At 46.4% G+C, this 21,773-nt stretch overlaps 1 protein-coding gene and 1 pseudogene across 5 annotated transcripts in view; both read right to left on the minus strand.

The window, feature by feature from the left end:
- Nucleotides 1–21,773, minus strand: part of LOC141917718 (macrophage immunometabolism regulator-like) — a 103,175-nt gene that overhangs the window by 68,071 nt on the left and 13,331 nt on the right. The window contains exon 1 of one of the 5 annotated variants that reach the window (XM_074811127.1): nt 14,406–14,409. The exons of the other annotated variants lie outside the window; for them this stretch is intronic. The gene's annotated coding sequence lies outside the window, so the exon portion shown is untranslated. Of the gene's footprint in view, nt 1–14,405; nt 14,410–21,773 lie in introns of those variants that run through there. 5 annotated transcript variants of the gene reach the window in all.
- On the minus strand, nt 8,875–14,847 carry LOC141917841 (lupus La protein homolog pseudogene; annotated as a pseudogene).

A 21,773-nucleotide genomic window follows, 5' to 3' on the forward strand; every position in this document is an offset into this window, starting at 1 on the left:
TCCTCCCAGGGATCAAATATTAAGCATCAAAATGAAATTTTACAATTATTACAAGCAGTTCAAAAACCAGATCAAGTAGCAATCATGCACTGTAAAGCACATCAAATTGGGAACACAAAAGAAATTGTTGGAAATAATTTGGCTGACCAAACGGCAAGGAAAATAGCAAAGGAACGAACATTCCAAATGGCATTAATTCCCTCCAAGACAGTAACCCTTCCTAAAGAAAAGCCAAAATATTCAGGGGAAGATGAGAAACTAGGTCAATTTCTGAATGCCAAGAAAAATTTAGCTGGATGGTGGATAACTCCTCATGGACGAGTAGTAGTTCCACCTTCATTAATAAGAGAAATAATACAAACCAAACATCAAGAATGTCATTGGGGAGCAGAAGCTCTAGTAGCATCTTTACAAAAAGAAGTTATATCAGTGAAGATGATGGATATGGCTAAATTAGTAACTGCAAAATGCGAAGTATGTTTGAAAAATAATCCAGTGATCAAGAAAAGAGTTCAAATGGGCAGGTTCTCCCATGCAGAGCTCTCCACCTTAGCAGAGCTTCCCTGAGCAGAGGTCTCCACCTTCACCGAGCTCCCCAAACAGAGCTCTCTGGCTGAGCTGACCAGCTGATGTCTATTTGGCTCTTAAGTATTGAATCTCCCACAGCTGTGCAGGGCTGACAGGCCAATGACTACTTGCCTCTTAATCATTTACCAGTAACACATGATTTGACTCTTAACATATTGAATCTCTGTGAGAGACAAGAGACCAGGCCTGCAAGAAACTAAGAAAAATAGCCTGAGAAAGCAAAAGTTGAGGCTGATGGAAGAAATGCCTCAGACACTCACAAGACAAAACTATGAGTCACAGGGTACATTCTGTGGAGATCGAAGCTGATAAGGCTGCCCGAATAACACAAGATGGGACTGGAGGAGGGAGCCCTGTGAAGACAGGACGGCTCTGCTCTGGTGCACCTGGCCAAAACTTCAAGGGCCATCTGTCCGGTGAATGACCTTTGCTTCATTATCCACAAAATGCATATTAAAGTTAACACCCCTCAATATGCTAATGAGGGCTACCATGATCATGCTAATTACATCATCCCATGAAACACCTCACCCCTCCCCGTACATGGGATACATAGGGATGTGGGTCAACCTAGGGGACGGACCCAAGGAAAGTGGGTATAAACCAAGCAGGAGGGGGGGGGCCCCGGGGGAGAGAGAGTGCAGTGAAGCAAAAAAGACGGATGTCTCCTGTGCCTCCTGGAACCCTCGTCGGCAGGAGCAGCGCAGAAACCCAGACCGGTGATCTGTATTTCCCCATTCCCTCTATCTCCCTCTTTTCCCTTTCCCATTAAGAAATGCAAGGCATATTGTATTGCTTGCCACAACTTGCTATATACTTAGCCAACTATCGTGTGTTCAATTAGTACATTGTGAGTAGTTAATAAATGTTTAGACTTGGAGACTTGTTGTCCGCTCCATTGGGGATTTGCGAATCTGAGTCACTTGTCCCCCTCGTCTGAGCGGGACGTGACATTAAAATTGGCGTAGTCGGCAGGATCCCCTTCGGTGTCGGAAAGTCTTATGAGATACTGGTTCTCTATCCGACCAACTCGGACAGGGAGAACTGGGAATTGGCCCCTCAGCTATACGCTGGGAAAGGGTCGGAGGGATACCGATTCTCTATCCGATAAGGACAGGGAGAATCGGGAAGTGACCTCTCAGCTCTAAGCCAGGAGAGGTTCGAGCAGTGGCAAGCCATGACTGGCCAGGAAATGTCGGTGCTTGACTGCTCCCCTATTTTTGAGAAACTGAAGGAGTATAAGGCTTGTCCTCCTCCTTTAGTAGAGGTTTGGGCCCACGATAATTGGCATAATCCAGAAGCAGTGGCAAGCTATATTAGTGTGCTTGCGGGGGTGCAAGGGTCGCGACCAGGCAAAGGAAAAGCTGTAGTGTGCGCTGTATTAGGGGCAGCACTGACTGCAGCCCAAAAAGATAAACATGTTAAGAAACAACTAGAAGGGGAAATGATCAAATCCTTACAAGATCTGGTAAAAGCTCTCCAGGATCAATTGGTTGAGGAACGTAAAGTTACTGAACAAAAAGCTAAACTCTGGCAAGAGCAAACTGAAGTTCTGAAAAGCCAATTAGCTGATGAGCGTAACACCTCTCAGCGATTTCACACGGCTCTGTTAGATGCCTTGGACCGAGAAAAAAAATCTCACAGTCTGAAAAAGAGGGGAATGAACAAGAAACCTGCAACCGGACAGATCTCAGCTCTGTTCCGGATAGTGAACAGGGAGTTACGAGTCTGGCAAAAGCAGCAGCCAGACCCTTGTATCTAACAAAGGATTTAGAGATAAGCCAAGAAATTTTTTACCCCGAAAATGAGGGGGCAAATTTAAGACCATTAATTAAAACGGAGACCACCGAGGGTCAGGGTGGAAGAGCTCCTCAGGTCACCATTCGAACTACACCATATCCAGCGACTGAGCTTGCAAAAATTCAGGAGAAATATACCAGACGAGCTCAAGAAACCGAGACTGAATACGTGTGGAGGGTATCTTTGACTGGTGGTGACCGAATTTTGTTATCAGAAGATGAGGCCCAGGGGTTTTCTTAGTTACTGATGACCAGAGAGAGCCGTGGTCACTAACTCAACGAGCTGCTTATTGGGCTGGGGGTCTGGACCCCTTGGAAAGGGGGGATCCAGTATGTATTGAGACCCCAACCGTAAATCATTTGACTGAAAGTCTGCAGAAGGCTGCTTGTCTCCAATTAATGCATGACAGGCGTTTGGTTCCGCAGCAGCCTTCCCCGATGCTATTAATTGCTAACCCTGATCAAATGACTCCCCTGATTCAGGGCTTGCCGGGCTCTTTGAAATCACATGCAGTACAACTACAAGATCGTTTGCGGAATGCATTAACCCCACGAGGGGGGAGAAGCCATGACCTGGGGAGAGATAGCTCAGGACTTAACAAATTACGGCCGGAGAATGGGCCTTACCGGGGGAACGGGTAAGCCTAAGCCCTCGGTACACAGAGTGGAACAGCAGGAAAATCCGCCTCCTTCCCCTCCACAAGCTTTAAGAGCAAAGAGAAACCTCTTGTGGACTGAGGGAATCGGACAGGGGATTCCCCGAGAGTTAATGGACGGTATGCCTGCTACAGTTTTAGAAAAGCTCATTCGAGCCTGGAAAGACAAAAGAAAGCTGCCCCCCCCAACCGAGCAGACCTTTCGGGCAAAGGGAGGGACAGAACTGAAAAGTAATGAGATGGTGGTAATTGCTTCTCAAACACCAACTGCCCCTGAAGAAGACTTGATTGATTTAGAGTTGGGAAACTGGATGCGCCATCCCCAGTAAGTGAGCCGGGGGATGGCGGGTGGGTCCACTTAAGGAGGCTCACAGAGAATACTAAAGGAGACTTGTTGATTACCTTTCCGCTCGGCCCCCTTAAAACTCCAGTTACATTTCTAGTAGATACAGGTGCTCAGATTTCAGCACTCCAAACTGAGGTTCCCAAGCGGAATGGCATAATTGCTGACAAAAAGCAGATCTGGGTTACAGATGCTTTCGGGGACTCTAAGCCACAGCCGACTGCTCGGGTGAAATGCTGGTTACCTGGGAATGAAACTGCAACAGAGGCTATGATGATCCTGGGAAATTTCCCCACAAATATCCTGGGACTTGACCTATTGAAGGGACAAGCCCGGGTGGATTCAAAAGGAAGGGAATGGAAATTTGGGTCCCCAACTGCCTCTATAAGACTTCTACAGCAAGCGCCTGCGCTTCCTCCTTCTAAAACTGTTAATGTGAAACCTTACGCCTTACCACTAGGTGCAAGGGAGGGGATCACTCCGGTAATAGCAGAGCTGCGGGAGCAAGGGATAATCGTTCCAACTCACTCACCCTATAATTCCCCAGTGTGGCCAGTCCGTAAACCTAACGGAAAGTGGCGTCTGACAATTGACTATCGGCGATTAAATGCCAATACAGGTCCTCTAACAGCTGCAGTGCCTAACATAGCTGAACTGATTGCAACCATACAGGAACAAGCCCACCAGATCTTAGCAACTATTGATGTGAAAGATATGTTCTTTATGGTCCCCATACAGGAGGCAGACAGAGATCGCTTTGCCTTTACATGGGAAGGCGTGCAATTTACTTTTACACGTCTCCCCCAGGGATACCGTCATTCGCCGACCATCGCTCATTATGCACTAGCACAGGAGCTTGCTCAAATCCCTCCAAGGGAAGGGGTCAGGATATATCAATATATTGACGATGTTCTGATTGGTGGCTCTGATGCTGCTGCAGTGGGACAGACCCAGACAGAGATAATCACCCACCTAGAAAATTTAGGGCTCCAAATTCCAGCTGAAAAGGTACAACTCCCATCCTCTGAGGTAAAGTTTCTGGGTATTTGGTGGCGGGGAGGAACAGTGTGTATTCCCCCAGAAACTTTAACTACCCTGGAAGAAGTAAAGAGCCCTGAAAATAAGAAGGAGCTGCAACATGCCTTAGGCTTGCTGGTATTTTGGAGCAAACGTATCCCCGATTTTTCCATCAGAGCTCGTCCTTTATATGATTTGACACGCAAAAGGGCTGTTTGGGACTGGACTCCTGTCCATGAAGAAGCCTTAAAGCTGTTAATCTTTGAGGCTGGAGTATATCAGGCTTTAGGGCCGATACATCCAACAGATCCATTCCAAATTGAGTGGGGTTTTGCAATTCATGGACTATCCATACATATGTGGCAACGTGGGCCGGAGGGTACCACTCGCCCTATAGGGTTTCATTCGCGCAGTTTCAAAGATGCAGAAAAGCGTTACTCGATCTGGGAGAAGGGTCTTTTTGTGGTTAGCCTAGCTTTGCAGGAAGCTGAAAGAATCATAAGGCAGCAACTAATCATTCTATGAGGACCCTTTAAGGTCCTGAAACCAGTACTGGCCGGAACCCCCCCTCCTGTGGGGGTTGCGCAGCGAGGGACAGTGAGGAAGTGGTATGCACAATTAGATCATTACTGCCACACATATCAGATAGAGGAGGGGGCACCCAAAGTGCTCAAAATACAAGATCCACCCTGCGACCACCCTGAACCCCCTCCCTCATACATAAAACCTGCTCCCCCATTTGAAACCCACCTAAAGAACGTATGGTTCACCGATGCATCTTCTAGAAGAGAGGGAAAGGTATGGAAATACCGAGCAGTAGCACTGCATGTTGACTCGGGGGACCGAATCATAACAGAGGGTGAGGGAAGTGCTCAGGTGGGAGAGTTAACAGCGGTATGGAGCGTGATTGTTAAAGAAGCTGAGACTACAGAACCAGGATTTATTTACACAGACTCCTATGCCGTGTTCAAGGGATGTACCGAATGGCTTACATTTTGGGAACAAAACCACTGGGAAGTAAATCAGGTACCGGTGTGGCAGTGTGAAAAGTGGGAGGAAATCTTAAACATTGCAAAACGGAAGTCCTTTTTAGTAGGATGGGTTGCTGCACACCAGTCAGGAAATCACCCTGCCCACCTGCTAAACAACCAGGTGGATTCAATGGCTCATTTGATGAGAACTGCTACAGAAGGTGAGGAGGAGAAATGGGAACACTTACTGGAATGGCTGCATGTAAAGCAGGGCCATTCAGGGAGCAAAGATTTGTTTAAAGAGGCAATAAGCAGGGGATGGTCCGTAACCAGGGAATTGTGCAATACCATTATTTCAGCGTGTAGTCTATGTCGTACTCGGCTGGGAGAGCACAACCCTCTTAAGGACCAACCCCTACACCTAAGGGACAACAAGGGACTATGGGACACCTGGCAGGTGGATTATATTGGCCCTTTCCGGCTCTCTGAGGGAAAACGCTATGTACTGGTGGGGGTGGAAATAGTGTTGGGCCTAAGCCAAGCAGAAGCTGTGTCTCGAGCAACTGGGGAAAATACGGTGAAGGGGTTAAAATATTGGTTTAGCTACTTGCCTAAGCCCAAATCGATCCAATCAGACAACGGTAGTCACTTTACTGCCAAGGTGGTTCAGGAGTGGGCTCGAGATTAAGGAATCCAGTGGATTTTCCATACTCCATACTATCCCCAAGCAAATGGGATTGTGGAACGCACCAACGGGCTTCTAAAGCAGGCCCTAAAACCCCACGAACAGGGATGGTCACAACGGGTGCCAGACGCAGTAATGAAGATAAACAGCCGGTGGGGAATTAATGGGTGCCCAGGACTTACCGCGTTCTGTCCTAAGCCTCCGTCCATACTCACCAGGGAAAGAGAGACTAAAGACCCTGCAAACCCACTCCATTATCCTGGACAACCTGTTCTAGTAGACTTGCCCACTGTGGGGCAAGTACCCCTAACCCTAAAAACTCCCATCAATATTTGTTCATGGGTGGCTACTGATGCCCATGGGAAAGAATACCGCATCAATACCAGGTGGATTGTCCCTTCTTTCTAACCATCATTGTTTTGTCATGTATATATGTGTTTTACAGGACATTGTTCCTGGACAACAGGAGACCTATGTTACTTTTAGCACTTTCAGCGGTTGTAGGCATTATTGGCTAGTTATTCATTTGTAATGTGCTTACATTATTATATAATTTGTGGAATCATACCTGCTGAGTGTGGAATAAATCATTACAATCAACAATCCAGGAAATTTTATAGGTACATCTAATGAGTTCACTTATTGGAAGGCTAACCTGGAGTTGTGCCCTAAGTTACCTTATTGGGAATCACCTCCAAAATAAGGGAAGTCTGTGAGTCACCCGTGACTTCAAACTGGTGCTTGCAAATACCAAACAGATTACAGTGCTAGCTCATATAACTGGATGTGGTCCTTACAACACCACATCCATCAACAGCAAGATGCAGTCATCAAAGACTAGCTGGAGAGGTCTGATCCCACAAATTAAGCATTAATGAATTGTACCTGAATATTAAATTGTATTCCCATTTAAATCCTTATAAACCTGATAATGTAATTATGTAACCTCAAATAGTTTTAGAAAATTTAACTTAGCAATTATATGTACTAACAAGATATGCCTTTAAGGAATTAAAGGTGCAGACCCAACAAGCATCTAAGATGACATTGCAGAACCTGGCTAGCATTGCTGAAGGAACATGGACTGTGCAGTGTGCTGAATCTAACTGAGGGAGAATGCTGCATCACCATCCACAATGCCACCACCTCTATAGAGGAGACCCGTGCCATGATGAAGAAGATCACCAACGGGAAGTGAGAACTTTTTATTGACTGATGGACTAGTTTGATGGATGGAACCCTGGGTCATGGGTCACATCACTGGGATCCTCAGGACTCACGGGGTGGGGAAGATGGCTTGTAAATATTAGTATTGTGATATTATACAAATTTTTGTTTTTAATAGTATGCCTTGCAGCAAGTAGCTATATGCTCTCTCACCTTCTGTCTTCCTTTTCCCCATACCTTTTGAGATCACAATGGTCAAAGAAGAACTTGGAGTGTTTGAGTCACGGGGTGGGATGTGAGAGATGAGAAACCAGGCCTGTGAGAAACTAAGAAAAACAGCCTGAGAAAGCAAAAGTTGAGGCTGATCGAAGAAATGCCTCAAACACTCACAAGACAAAACTATGAGTCACAGGGTGCATTCTGTGGAGGTCGAAGCTGATAAGGCTGCCCGAATAACACAAGATGGGGCTGGAGGAGGGAGCCCTGTGAAGACAGGACGGCTCTGCTCTGGTGCACCTGGCCAAAACTTCAAGGGCCATCTGTCCGGTGAATGACCTTTGCTTCATTATCCACAAAATGCATATTAAAGTTAACACCCCTCAATATGCTAACGAGGGCTAACATGATCATACTAATTACATCATCCCATGAAACACCTTACCCCTCCCCATACATGGAATACGTAGGTATGTGGGTCAACCTAGGGGACGGACCCAAGGAAAGTGGGTATAAATCAAGAAGGAAGGGGGGGGGGGGCGCGCACCGGGGAGAGAGAGTGCAGTGAAGCGAAAAAGACGGATGTCTCCTGTGCCTCCTGGAACCCTCATCGGCAGGATCAGCACAGAAACCCAGACCGGTGATCTGTATTTCCCCATTCCCTCCATCTCCCTCTTTTCCCTTTCCCATTAAGAAATGCAAGGCATATGATATTGCTTGCCACAACTTGCTATATACTTAGCCAACTATTGTGTGTTCAATTAGTACATTGTTAATAGTTAATAAATGTTTAGACTTGGAGACTCGTTGTCCACTACATTGGGGATTTGCGAATCTGAGTCACTTGTCCCCCTCGTCTGAGCAGGACATGACAATCTCCCACAGCTGCACAGAGCTGACACTCCCACATCTCCCCCTTCTTTGTTTTATAACTGCACCTGCAAAAGCTTTATCAATTAAGGTTTAGGCAAACTTCAGAAAACACAATATACATAGAATAATTACAAAATAAGGAAGATAACTCCTTGAGGGGCTCATTACTCTGGTCATACAAGCAGTCTCTCTGCTGGTTACACACTTTGACATCATCACTCCAGTTACACAAGCCTTAAGCTTAACAAATACCACAGTCTACATTATTTCCTTAAACTTACCAAATATTACAATCTACATTATTTTTAACTTAACAAATACTACAATCTGCATTTACACAAAGCCATTGCTTGTTGACCATGTGGTGTATCCAGAGAATTCCCCCTTCTTTGTTTTTAAATCAAGGCCTTTAGTATACAAATTAGCCCTTTTAGACTAGGCAAGGGACCCCACATCACAGTGTCGGGCTGGGAGCTTCTTTACTGTATTTACTTGAAAAAATACAGACTTGTCTTCCTCCGATCCACTTGTGTCTGTGGGATACACTCTTCTGGACTCCCTAGATCTGTCTCTTCCCCTGTTTTCTTGTTCTGAACACTTTTTCCATTTCCTCTAGTGGTCTTTTCTTGGGACTTGCTGGTTCTGTTTTAGTAATATCATTTTTACCACCTTCTTCATTTTCAATCTTTATTTTCTTGCCCTGAAACTGTACTTTTCCCTTGTGTGCACCTTGAGGTATCTTTCCCCCTCTTCCTTTTCCTTTAATTTTTTGACCTTTTGTTTTCTGTTACAGCAATTCTTGATGATCTTCCAATATTTTTTTCAGAGCGTCTTTCCCTGCATCTCCTTCTAGCACTTCCCATGTCACATCCTTGTTACAAAGCTGTAAGTTTCCATTAAGTGCTTCTTTGGCTTTTTCCAGAGCTTTTTTTGCAACGTCCATAGATAGGATAATTCCCTCCTTCACACCTCTGACAAAATGTATCCATTTGATTTCTCCATGATCAGAGAACACATCATGGAGATCTTCTCTGCATGTCTGATCATCTAGATCACCAGAAAACTTCAAAAGGCATCCAGTCTTTTCTTCCAGAGACTTCATTTCAGCATCTGCTGCTTGTTTCTGTTTTTCTTCTTTTTCCTGTTTAGCTCTTGCTTTAGCTTCTACTTTGTTTTGTCTCCTTTCTTCATTGCACAATACTCCTCCTTGAAAGATATTATCAGGTCTGTGTCTTTGTACTTTTGGTTTGGGATCTCTGTGAGCTTCTTAGCAGATTCAACACCATCAAAACCTGCAAATATTTAGCCCTTGAACATTCTCTGCAGTGTTCTCCTCATTTGAGTGTTTTCAACCAGACCTTTATCATCAAGCCATTCTTTAGTCTTTCTCGCCATGTCCATAACCCCTTGGGCTAAGGTTTCTTGCCTCACTTTTACCCACAGATCATCCCCAGCTAAGGGAGGACAAGCCAGATTCTCTTTTAGGATGTACAGTGTCAGAGTCTAAAAGATCACAACAGTCAAAAGATCCAGCATATAAAGCTTGCCATAGGGGGCCAGAACATGCATCCTCACCCTCTGTGTCCTCATCCACTGTCTTAACAGACTGGCTGCATTCCTTATCTTGCCTTTTTATTATCTCAAAAAGAGTTCTCCATCAGTGATCGATGCCAGCTCCTGCTTCCTTTCAACAGCTCTTAAGTTCTGTGGGGCTTGCCACCGGAGTGATCCAAGCTGATCACACATATCACTGCCTCACACAGAGCACCATCTGTAGCAACTGAGGCACAAACTCTGCATTGAAGTGCAAATAGAAAACCCTTTATTATTACCACAGTACACACTTATGCTCTGGCTACTGTAGCTCTTACTTCATGATAAGCAAATCAGCAACTAGACAGTCATCAACTCTTTTTCCCCAAAAACAGTTCCATACTTTCTCCAAGCTGACTTACCTTTCTTCCATGACCTACTTCTCCAGGCCCGTGTAGAGCAGAGCTGGCACTTCTCCAAGCCAGCACAGGACAGAGCTCCTGCCTGGGTTGCCAAGCAGAGTTCTCCTATACAGAGCTCTCCACCTTAACAGAGCTTCCCTGAACAGAGCTCTCCACCTTCATGAAGCTCCCCAAACAGAGCTCTCTGGCTGAGCTGACCAGCTGATGTCTATTTGGCTCTTAAGTATTGAATCTCCCACAGCTGTGCAGGGCTGACAGGCCAATGCCTACTTGCTGCTTAATCATTTACCACTAAAACATGATTTCACTCTTAACATATTGAATCTCCACAGCTGCGCAGAGCTGACACTCCCACACATCTAGGTTGGAAAAGACCTTGAAGATCACCTAGTCCAACAATTAACCTAACACTGACAGTTCCCAATTACACCATATCCCTAAGTGCTATGTCAGCCCGACTCTTAAACACCTCCAGGGATGGGGACTCCACCACTGCCCTGGGCAGCCCATTCCAATGCCTAACAACCCATTCTGGAAAGAAATGCTTCCTAATATCCAGTCTAAACCTTCCCTGGCGCAACTTGAGGCCATTCCCTCTTGTCCTATCGCTTGTTACTTGGTATAAAGAGACTCATCCCCAGTTCTCTGCAACCACCTTTCAGGTAGTTGTAGAGGGCAATGAGGTCTCCCCTCAGCCTCCTCTTCTCTAAACAACCCTAGTTCCCTCAGCTGCTCCTCATACGACATGTGCTCCAGACCCTTCACCAGCTTCGTTGCTCTTCTTTGGACACGCTCGAGTCATTCAATGTCCTTTTTGTAGTGAGGGGCCCAAAACTGAACACAGTCATCGAGGTGCGGCCTCACCAGTGCCGAGTACAGGGGTAAGATCACTTCCCTGTCCCTGCTGTCCACGCTATTTCTGATGCAAGCCAGGATACCATTGGCCTTGTTGGCCACCTGGGCACACTGCTGGCTCATGTTCAGCTGGCTGTCAATCAACACCCCCAGGTCCCTCTCTGACTGGCAGCTTTCCAGCCACTCCTCCCCAAGCCTGTAGCGCTGCTGGGGGTTGTTGTGGCCAAAGTGCAGCACCCGGCATTTGGCCTTATTGAAACTCCTCCAGTTGGCCTTAGCCCATCGCTCCAGCCTGTCCAGGTCTCTCTGCAGAGCCTCCCTACCCTTGAGCAGATCAACACTCCCACCCAACTTGGTGTCGCCTGCAAACTTACTGAGGGTGCACTCGATCCCCTCGTCCAGATCATCAATAAAGATGTTAAACAGGAGTGGCACCAAAACCGAGCCCTGGGGGACACCATTCATGACCGGCCGCCAACCGGATTTTACTCCATTCACCACAACTCTTTGGGCCCGGCCATCCAGCCAGTTTTTTACCCAGCGAACCGTGTGCCCATCCAAGCCACGAGCAGCCAATTTCTCCAGGAGAATGCTGTGGGAAACAGTGTCAAAGGCCTTACTAAAGTCAAGGTAGACAACATCCACAGCCTTTCCCTCATCCAAGAAGCAGGTCGCCCTGTTGTAGAAGGAGATCAGGTTTGTCGAGCAGGACCTGCCTTTCATAAACCCATGCTGACTGGGCCTGATCATCTGGTTGTCCCGCATGTGTTGTATGATGGTACTCAGGATGAGCTGCTCCATCAGCTTCCTGGGCACTGACGTCATGCTGACAGGCCTGTAATTTCCTGGATCATCCTTCCAACCCTTCTTATATATGGGCGTCACATTGGCCGAATTCCAATCTGTCGGGACCTCCCCGGTCAGCCAGGACTGCTGGTAAATGATGGAAAGCGGCTTGGCGAGCACCCCAGCCAGCTCCTTCAGCACCCTTGGGTGTATCCCCTCTGGTTCCATAGACCTGTGTATATCTATGTGATGCAGTAGGTCACTGACTATCTCCTCCTGGATTGTGGGGGGGTCGTTCTCCCAGTCTCTGTCTTCTGGCTGAGGAGGCTGGATTCCCTCAATACAACTAGTCTTGCTATTAAAGACTGAGGCAAAGAAGGCATTAAGCACCTCAGCCTTTTCCTCATCACTTGTTACCATGTTTCCTCCTGCGTCTAGCAGGGGATAGAGGCTCCTCCTGATCTTTCTTTTGCTGTTGACATACTTATAGAAACATTTCTTGTTATCCTTGATTGCTGAAGCCAGATTAATTTCTATTTGGGCTTTAGACCTCCTGATTTCCGCCCTGCATAGCCTCACAGCATCTTTGTAATCATTGTGAGTCACTAGCCCCTTCTTCCAAAAGCTGTAAACTCTCCTTTTCTCCCTGAGTTGCAGCCAAAGCTCCCTGTTTAGCCAGGGTGGTCTTCTCTGCCACCGGCTTCTCTTACAGCACCTGGGGACAGCCTGCTCCTGTGCCATTAAGACTTTCTTCCTAAAGAGTGTCCATCCTTCCTGGACCCCTATACCCTTCAGGACCGTCTCCCAAGGGGTCCTGTCAAGCAGATGCCTAAACAAGTCAAAGTCAGCCCTTTGGAAGTCCAGGATGTCAGTTCTGCTGCCTTGAAGGGGAACGTTCCATTAACACCCCACCAGATATGCATTCTGAAAAAGGGGCACAAATTCATTAAAAGCCTGAGTAGTAAAAGTGTGTCCTTCAAAAGAAAGAAGCTATTGGTGAAGGAAGTTGGTGGCCTTATTGATCCTCTTCTAAGTTTTGCTCTTCTGCTCATCAGAGGATGTGGGGACTCAGAAGGAGTCCCTGCAAGAAAATGGACGTGTGAGCAATCCTGTGTATGAGCGAGGATGTGACGAGGGACTGACCCTGGAAGAATGAGGAAGAACCCAGGAAGGTAAACAGCTTCAGGGTGATGGCCTGGGCCGAGAAGAAGTTTGTACAATGTCAATGTGGCAGTTTTCATCCAACCAGAAGAGAGCCTATAAGGAGCATGTGCAAAGCTACCTGTCAAATCAGAAAGAATTGTACCATGTGATTGTATCTTGTGATTCTCACCTTCATGATAAAAGGCTTGTCCACCATATTAAAGTAGGCATTGCTTAATCACTGTGTGATGATTTGCATGCGCTTATCTCCCGCACCAATCTTCTGCATCTGGCGCCCGAACAGGGACCTAAATCAAATTAGCACAAGTCCAAAAGGGACTTGGTGAAGTATTATCGCGGGAAGGCCGGTCGAAATTCAGCCAGACGCTGCCCCGGTGTCTGAAGGTGAGAATCAGCGCGCTGTACCCTTAAGGAGCCGCGAGAGGCGGCTGAGTATAGGGAGCCACGGGAGGCGGCTAACGATCCGCGAGAGGCGGCGGGACGAGCAAGCAGTAGTAAAACTCCTCCAACTGATCCTCTCTGTGAGAGGGATAAAATATGACAAGTCCGCGTTAGAAGGCTTATTAAAGTGGAGCCGAGAGAAGGGACTTATCCCCAGTGCAGGGCGTGTATTTGAAGCCGCTACCTGGGAAGCCACAGGGAAACAGCTATGGGACTCGGTCAGTGATGGAGGAAAGTCGGCAAGAGAAGTGAACAGCTACACTGCGCTATGGAAATTAATCCGAGAGGCGTTACAGGAGATGAGTAGTGAGCGTACGGCTGCGGCGTATGCCGCTGCAGCTCTCGGACCAGCCCCTAATCTTGATATATCAGCCACGGCGCTGCTGCCGCCGCTACCGCCCTGCCCCGACCACGGCCGGAAGGACGGTCCGGCCCCTTCCCCCCCCTCAGCCCCCTCGCCCCGGGGCGATGAGGGAGGGGGGGACTCGACGCCGCTTGCGGCGCCCGCCGCGCTGGGTGAGCTGAAAAATCCGTTTGGCTTAACGATTGTGCCGCCGGGGCCGCGGCGAGCGGCGGGACCTAAATTCAAAACTGCGTCATCAGGGGCGGGAAGCACCGGAAGGGTGTCTGATGCCAACCGGAAAGCGACTGAGGAGAAACCGAAACAGACCAAAGACGCCAATAGTGGGCGGGACCCAGGCGAGGGCGGGGGTACAGAGGAGGACTTGTGCCCGCCCCTCCCACCCTCACAGAACAACCCCTCGGGAGAAGAGAGCCCCGCCTCACAAGCCGGCTCTGCAGACATTGAAACTTTACTCCTGCACGTTGTAGACAAGCTTGATAACTTAACTGTATCACAGGCAGAGAAGATGGAGCAGAAACCATATACCTTTTCGTCAAACACGGGACCACAGCCATCTGCTCCTCCGGATCCATCGCTCGAGTATGCAGTTCCTGTGCCTGCTACTGCGCCCTCATCATCTCACCCTGCAGCTTCGCATCTTTTCTCTTCACAGGCGCAGAGTGCCTCTGTAGCTATGTGCCGATGGAAAGGAATTATTAGAGATGCTATAGTAGAAGGGTCTTTTATCCCAGAAACCGTACAAGCATTTCCAGTTTCCGTTAATACTGTTACTGGTGCCAATGAGTGGGATCCCTTAGATTGGAAATTTCTTGAAAAGGCTAGGGCTTCAGTAATCCAAAATGGTCTTCATCACCAATTGACCAAACAAATCATTCACTATATCTTCTCGTCATCGCTGTTAATTCCAAAAGATACTGATCAAATAGCGGCAGTTATTTTAACTCCATCTCAGAAAATGTTATTTGAAAGCGCATGGTCGAAGTTAGCTAATGAAGAACAGGTTCGTCCGGGCCCACAGGGTGATCCCCTTCATCTTGTCCAAGCACAAATGCTATTAGGTCCAGGGCCCTTCACTGCAGTAGATCTACAGGGCAATCTCTCTAATGAAGTGTTACGGCTATCACAGTCAGGCCCTACTGTCTGTACCTGACACAGAAGGCAAGAAACAGGACAAGTTTCTAACAGTAAAACAGGGACTAAATGAACCTTTTTCAAAATATGTAGATCGCCTTTATCACTCCCTAGAACAACAATCTGACATGACCCTAGAGATGAAAGAAAAGATGTTCAAGTTAATGGCCTTCAAAAACGCTAACCCATCTGCCCAGCACCTGCTAGCGACCCTCCCACATGGAGCATCTGTAGCTGATATGATTGAATTACCCAGCAGAGGAATGCAACAGGCTAATGTTGCAGCCTATGCCGCTGCAGTGCGTGAAGCGGTTGCACCATGGTGAACACTATAAAACAAGGGGGAATTTTCTGGACGCACCACATAATCAACTAGCAATGACTTTATATATTCTTAATGGTGTTTTGATCTCTGTAGTGTTTGTGATTTTATGTTGTGTGAGTGATAAGTGTAAGAGGCCTCTTTGTATGATTGTTCTGCGGGTGTGAGACGCAGCCCAGCTGCAGCCGTAGACACTCAGGAACCAGCCGCAGGTGCTGTGGACGCCCCTATACCAACAGTTTGTGATTTCTTCAATTGATCAATTAAGCAAAATGAAGGATGAAATGCTATAAGAATGTATGTATTCAGCTTTCTTTGTTTAGCAATATTAAGAATTAAGAACTCAAGTGTTTAACCTTATTAGAAAATCCCTTGAGTGGTGGCCAGGCTCTGGGTGGAACCCAACAGGAGGATGAGATCAGATGTTTCCGCTCAAAGAAAATTGCCAGTTATTTTGGCCTGTTGATTTAGAGGCTGGACCTGCTTGCAGCGATGTTGGATGCCTCACCTACGGATGGACGCATCGCGTAGGATTTCCAGTTTGCGAGGAAGGGCACTCTAAATTCTCGCTGCATCCAGGGTTCCCCAGCAATTGCGGATCTGAATGTTAGTACCCCATTAAGTAAGTGTGCTATTCTGTATTTTCTTTACTGTTTATTTTTGTGGTATTTCATCATATCCCGTAGTTGTGGGTACTGCAATTACCTTACTCTGGTAACTGTAACTGCTGCATTGTTTCTACCATTCTGTGAAACCTTTTTAAGTATGCTGTGTTTTGGAGTTTGCCTAACCCTTAATTGATGAAGTCTCGAAATAAGTCTTGCAGATGCAGCTTTACACAGCCTCTGAGCAATAGCTAAGAAGAACAGGCCTTGGAAGATAGATAAGAAACTGCTAAGCTGTGCCAAGGTAGCGGGCAAAAACAGCGGACAGCTGCAACACTGAACTACAAAAAAGCACTAAGCTGTGAGAAGTTACCATCGCGGTAGGGCGGAATGGGCCAGAAAATATGGAAGATTAGTTCAACTGACCCGTGAAACTAATAATGGACCAGTCTATACCTCTCAAAAATTTGGGTTTTTTTTTTGTTGTTGTTTGTCAACTCTGGGGTATACATCACATCACAGCTATACCACATTCCCCTACAGGGCAAACCATAGTGGAGAGAGCACACCAAAACTTTAAAGGTGCTTTTGCAAAAACAAAAAGGGGGAGAGAGCTTGGCTGTTGCAGAATGACTTGCAAAAGCGGTGTATGTGTTAAGTTACTTACGGCTCACAGGTGATAGGGAGGAACCACCAGTAGTAATACATAAGTATGGGTCTGAAATCCAGTATAAGCCAGTGTGGAGATAGTGCTTTTGCTCAGTACAAAGATGTTGCTATAGGAGAGTGGAAAGGACCTGTGGAACTAACAATGGCGGGTCGAGGCTATGCCTGCGTTATTACCGATACCGGCACTAGATGGGCTCCATCTCGCTGGGTGCGGCCTTGGAAAGGAGATCAAGTTTGTGATTCTAAGCCTTGTGATGGTTCTGACAGTGATTAATGCTCATCCAGCAAAAGTAGTGTTTCCCTGACCAGACATATGGGTAACTATAGCTAAAGAGACAGGTCAAGAATCCTTCTGCCTTTCGATGGCTACTCCGTCGGACCCATTCAGAACATGCTTATTGAGATTCCCTCACTTTGACCCACAAGAATTCATTGGGTTTGTGTCAGACGATAGTTGGGCAAAAATGAAATTTTCACAGGCCAATGCCATTGCTCAAATTACCCAGGCAGGCACCAACGCCACAACCTTTTGGCAAGGTCAACTTATTACGAGCAAAGAATTGTGAAAAGGAGTAATCATTGTAATTATTGTGATTATTGTGCTTGCTATTATTTTGCCATGTTTAATTTCTTGTGTTAGACAATCGCTGCAAAAAAGCTTACAAGGAGTTTGGATTGCTCAAAAACAAAAAGAGGGATATGTGGGGACTCAGAAGGAGTCCCTGCAAGAAAATGGACGTGTGAGCAATCCTGTGTATGAGCGAGGATGTGACGAGGGACTGACCCTGGAAGAATGAGGAAGAACCCAGGAAGGTAAACAGCTTCAGGGTGATGGCCTGGGCCGAGAAGAAGTTTGTACAATGTCAATGTGGCAGTTTTCATCCAACCAGAAGAGAGCCTATAAGGAGCATGTGCAAAGCTACCTGTCAAATCAGAAAGAATTGTACCATGTGATTGTATCTCGTGATTCTCACCTTCATGATAAAAGGCTTGTCCACCATATTAAAGTAGGCATTGCTTAATCACTGTGTGATGATTTGCATGCGCTTATCTCCCGCACCAATCTTCTGCAAGAGGACTTTTAGTAAAGCAGTGATGAAATATGCAGAAAAAAAAAATGTATCTGGTGCTTGCAAAGTGTTTGGAGCAGTTAAGGAAGCCACTGTTACCCAGGGAAGACACGAGGGCTGATGCAGTCCACTCTTTGGATGCTGAAATGAGGGACATTCTCCAAAAACCAGTCTTGACAGCCTACAAGAAAGTTAAAGTGTATACAGTCACTCTTCAAAAGTACTTGGCACAGATGGAGGAGACGGATCAGGAAAGGTGGGGAAAACCTCTTTTTCCAGAAGGTGGAAGAAGCAGAAAAGCCCTTTGGGACTCCTGAGAACCCTGATCCTGTTGTCCAGGAAGTGTTCAATAAAGTGCATCCACGATATAGGAAGAATGCACAATTGCTCTGATGTGAGCAGCCAGACAGGCAGCCTGGTTAGAAGGGGAAAACTGCTGAACAAAGGAAAAAGCCTGGCAGCCTGGAAGCTGTGAGCCTGGGAACACGGATTTGGAACCAGAAACATCTTTGCAAAGTGCAGCTGGCCTCTTTGAAGTATAGCTGGGGTACGTAGAAACCAGAGACATCCTGAGATACCATCAATAAGCACAAACCCAAGAAACTGTAACAGCAACTTATCACCTCAGAAGGTGGAAACAGTAATAAACTGGTCCAAAACAACAGAAAAGATCATCATCTATTGGCTGTTCCAGGCAAAAAATAGAAATTAGCATCACCTATTGGTTGTGTCCTATGCCCTCTTATGTCTCTATGACATAAAAAGGACTTAATTTTTATCCAAAATTGAGCTTCTCTCTCTGAGAACTTCCCGTGCTGCACATACTTTTCCTTTCTTAAACAGGTTGAATTCCACATGAACTTTCTACAAGATCTTGGACTCTCACCAGAGACGCTTGGCTGACTCCAGACTGTGACATGGATCATCTCTGAAATGAGACTCTGTCTGTTATCTTATTGGTCCCCCCTTGGGCCCACTTTTGGGGTTGGTTTGGTTTGTCCTCCCACACCTTCAGACTCATGCCCCTTCTAGCCTGAGAGCACCTAAAAGCTGGAATGTTTTTATGAAAGCCATGGCTGCGGTGAATGTCTAGTCTTCTGCCATGGGTCATACAGAAAACCAGGATCTTTTGGAACAACTAAAAGTGACAGAGGAGGACCAAAAAGCACCACACATACAACCTAAGAAGAGAAAGATACCCAAAGCAAATCTAGTGGCTCACCCTGTAAAATTTACTGTTGAAAATAAATATTCATTGAATCCTTGAATTTTGTTGTCTGTAGCATCCATTTAAAAAAAAAAAAACATTGGGGGGAGGATGGTTAAAGAAATATACACGCAAACACAAAGCCCTTCAGTTGGGTTGTAAGTTCTATTACAAGAAATGCAGGCCTAGGTCTTCTGAAACATTTTTTTCAGTAGCTCTGGTCACAGGGAAAGCTCCATACTCATATTTTACAAAAGGCATCACCATCTGGTCATTTTGTACCAGACTGTTAGAATACAGTTTTAAAATCTCTTCAAAAGGTAGTCCATTGTTACAGTGATGGAGGAAAAAGACACAGTGGTATCTGCAGGCTGTGGAGAGGGGTTGATGTAGTTGCTTTCTGTGGCAAGCAATATCCATAGTGTTGTGTTTTAAAAATGACATGCTGTTTTCAGGAAAGAGAATGCTGGGGGGAGGGGCGGGGGCAGCCGTATGAGTCAAAAAATTCTGTGGGGTTCTGATCTGCCAGAAAAATTCCAGCCAGTGGTCTCCAGGTCAGTTATGTAGATGCATATTCACAACCACACTCGCTGGTCCTGGAGAAACATCAGCCCTAAGGAGCCAGTGACTTGGGTACATGCCTAGAAATATTTTTATAGCATTGAGATCTGCTGAAAAAAAAACCAGGAAAGCTGTTTGGTGTCCATCCTCACATACAGTCAAAGAGCATGTGTCTCCACAGGTGGAAAGTGATTGCAAGCAAGACTGTGGGAGGTGTGACCAGAATGATGAACTGCTCTGCTTGGTGACTGAGCTTCAGGAGGAGGTGGGCAGACTGAGGAGTATTTGAGTCTGAGAGGGAGATTGATCAGTGGAGCCGTATGCATAGAAACCAACTCAGCGTGGCCACTATGGAGGCAGGTCCTGGATCTGCTTTGTGACAGGAGGAAGGCAGCATCACAAGGGATAAGGAGAGGTAGAAGAAGGTTACAGCACAGAGCAGTAAGAGAAACCCCTCCTTACCCTTCAAGTGACCCTCTAAGATACCCTTACAGAACAGGTACGAGGCCCTGGGTATGGGTAGATGAAGCGCATAATGAGATAGAGGAGGAACCTGCATGAGCAGTCTTGCTAAGAGAGACTGACTCCTTGCAACAAAACCTGTATTAAGACCAGTGCCTAGAAGAAACAATGGTGAGTTATGATCATTGGTGATTCCCTCCTGTGCGGAACGGAAGCACCCATTTGCAGACCGGACCCTCTTTTCAGGGAAGTTTGCTGTGGGGATTCGGAAGGAGTCCCTGCGAGAAAATGGACGTGTGAGCAATCCTGCATATGAGCAAGACTGGTAAAGCCTCAGCATCGGCAAGGAAATAACCCGGAAAGAATGAAGAAGAACACAGGAAGTTAAACAACTTCAGGGTGTGGGTTTGGGTGGAGAAGGAAGTTTGTACAATGTTGATGTGGCAGTTTTCATCCAATCAGAAGAAAGAGCTTAAGGAGCATGTGCAAAGCTAACTGTCCAATCAGAAAGAATTATACCATGTGATTATATCATGTGATTCTCACCTGCATTATAAAAGGCTTGCTTCACCAAAATAAAATTGGCATTGCTTAATCACACTGATAGTCTGCACTGTCTATATCTCCTGCAGTTTGCTGCCTCCCTGGGGCACAAATTAGGGATGTCACCACCAGACTGAAGAGCCTAGTTCAACCTTCAGACTACTATCCATTCCTGCTCTTTCATGTGGGTACTAATGATGTTGCAACAAAAAGTCTGAGGTCAATCAAAAAAGACTTCAGAGACCTGGGAAAGAATGATAAAAAATTCAGGAGTGCAGGTAGTGCTCCTCCCAGTAATGGGAGGAGACTTCAGAAGAAACAGGTGAGTCCAGGATATCAATACCTGACTCCAGGACTGGTGCCTCCGCCAAAACTTTGGGTTTTTAAACCGTGGAAGAGCCTTCATGACACAAGGTATGCTGGGACCTGATGGGATCCACCTGTCCCGATAGGGAAAACGTGTCTTTGGGTGTAAGATGGCAGGACTGATCAAGAGAGCTTTAAACTAGAATTGATGGGGGAAGGGGATACTAACACGATTGTGGAAGGTAAGTCAAAGGTTGGCATGGTATTGCCTGAGGGAGGCAATGCTAGTGGAAACATTTACACTCCTCCTGGGAGCATGGAAGGCTCAGGAGCACATCTAAAATGCTTGTACACCAATGCACACAGTATGAGAAAGAAGCAGGATGAACTGGAAGCATTGGTCGGTTCCCAGAGCTACAACATCATTAGTAGTAGCAAGACTTGGTGGAATGAGTCCCACAATTGGAGTGCTGGAATGGAGGGCTACAGGCTGTTCAGGAGGGATAGGTAGGGCAGGCGAGGTGGAGGTGTCACACTATAGGCAAGGGAGAGGTTTGATTGCACAGCCCTTACAGTTAGTAATGATGTAGTTGAGAGCCTCTGGGTGAGGATTAGGGGGATGGAAAACAAAGGAGATGTTGTAGTGGGTGTCTACTACCAATCACCCAGCCAGGATGTTAGCACTGATGAGCTATTCTATAGGCAATTAGGACAAATCTCTGGATCGGTAGCCCTTGTCCTTATGGGAGATTTCAACTTCCCAGGAATCAACTGGGAATATCATACTGCTGTGACAAGCAGGTCTTGGAAATTCTTGAAGTTTGTGGGAGACAGCTTCTTGTCACAAGTACTCTGTGAGCCAACTAGGAAAGATGCCCTCCTAGACTTGTTTGTGAATAGAGAAGGACTCCTGGGAGATATGATATGATGGTAGGTGGATGTCTTAGCCACAGTGATAATGAAATGGTTGAGTTTTAAAATTTCAGTGTAATGAGAAAAAAGGTCAGCAGAGTTGCT

Source organism: Strix aluco, chromosome W, assembly GCF_031877795.1.
Source record: "Strix aluco isolate bStrAlu1 chromosome W, bStrAlu1.hap1, whole genome shotgun sequence".
NCBI lineage: Eukaryota > Metazoa > Chordata > Aves > Strigiformes > Strigidae > Strix > Strix aluco.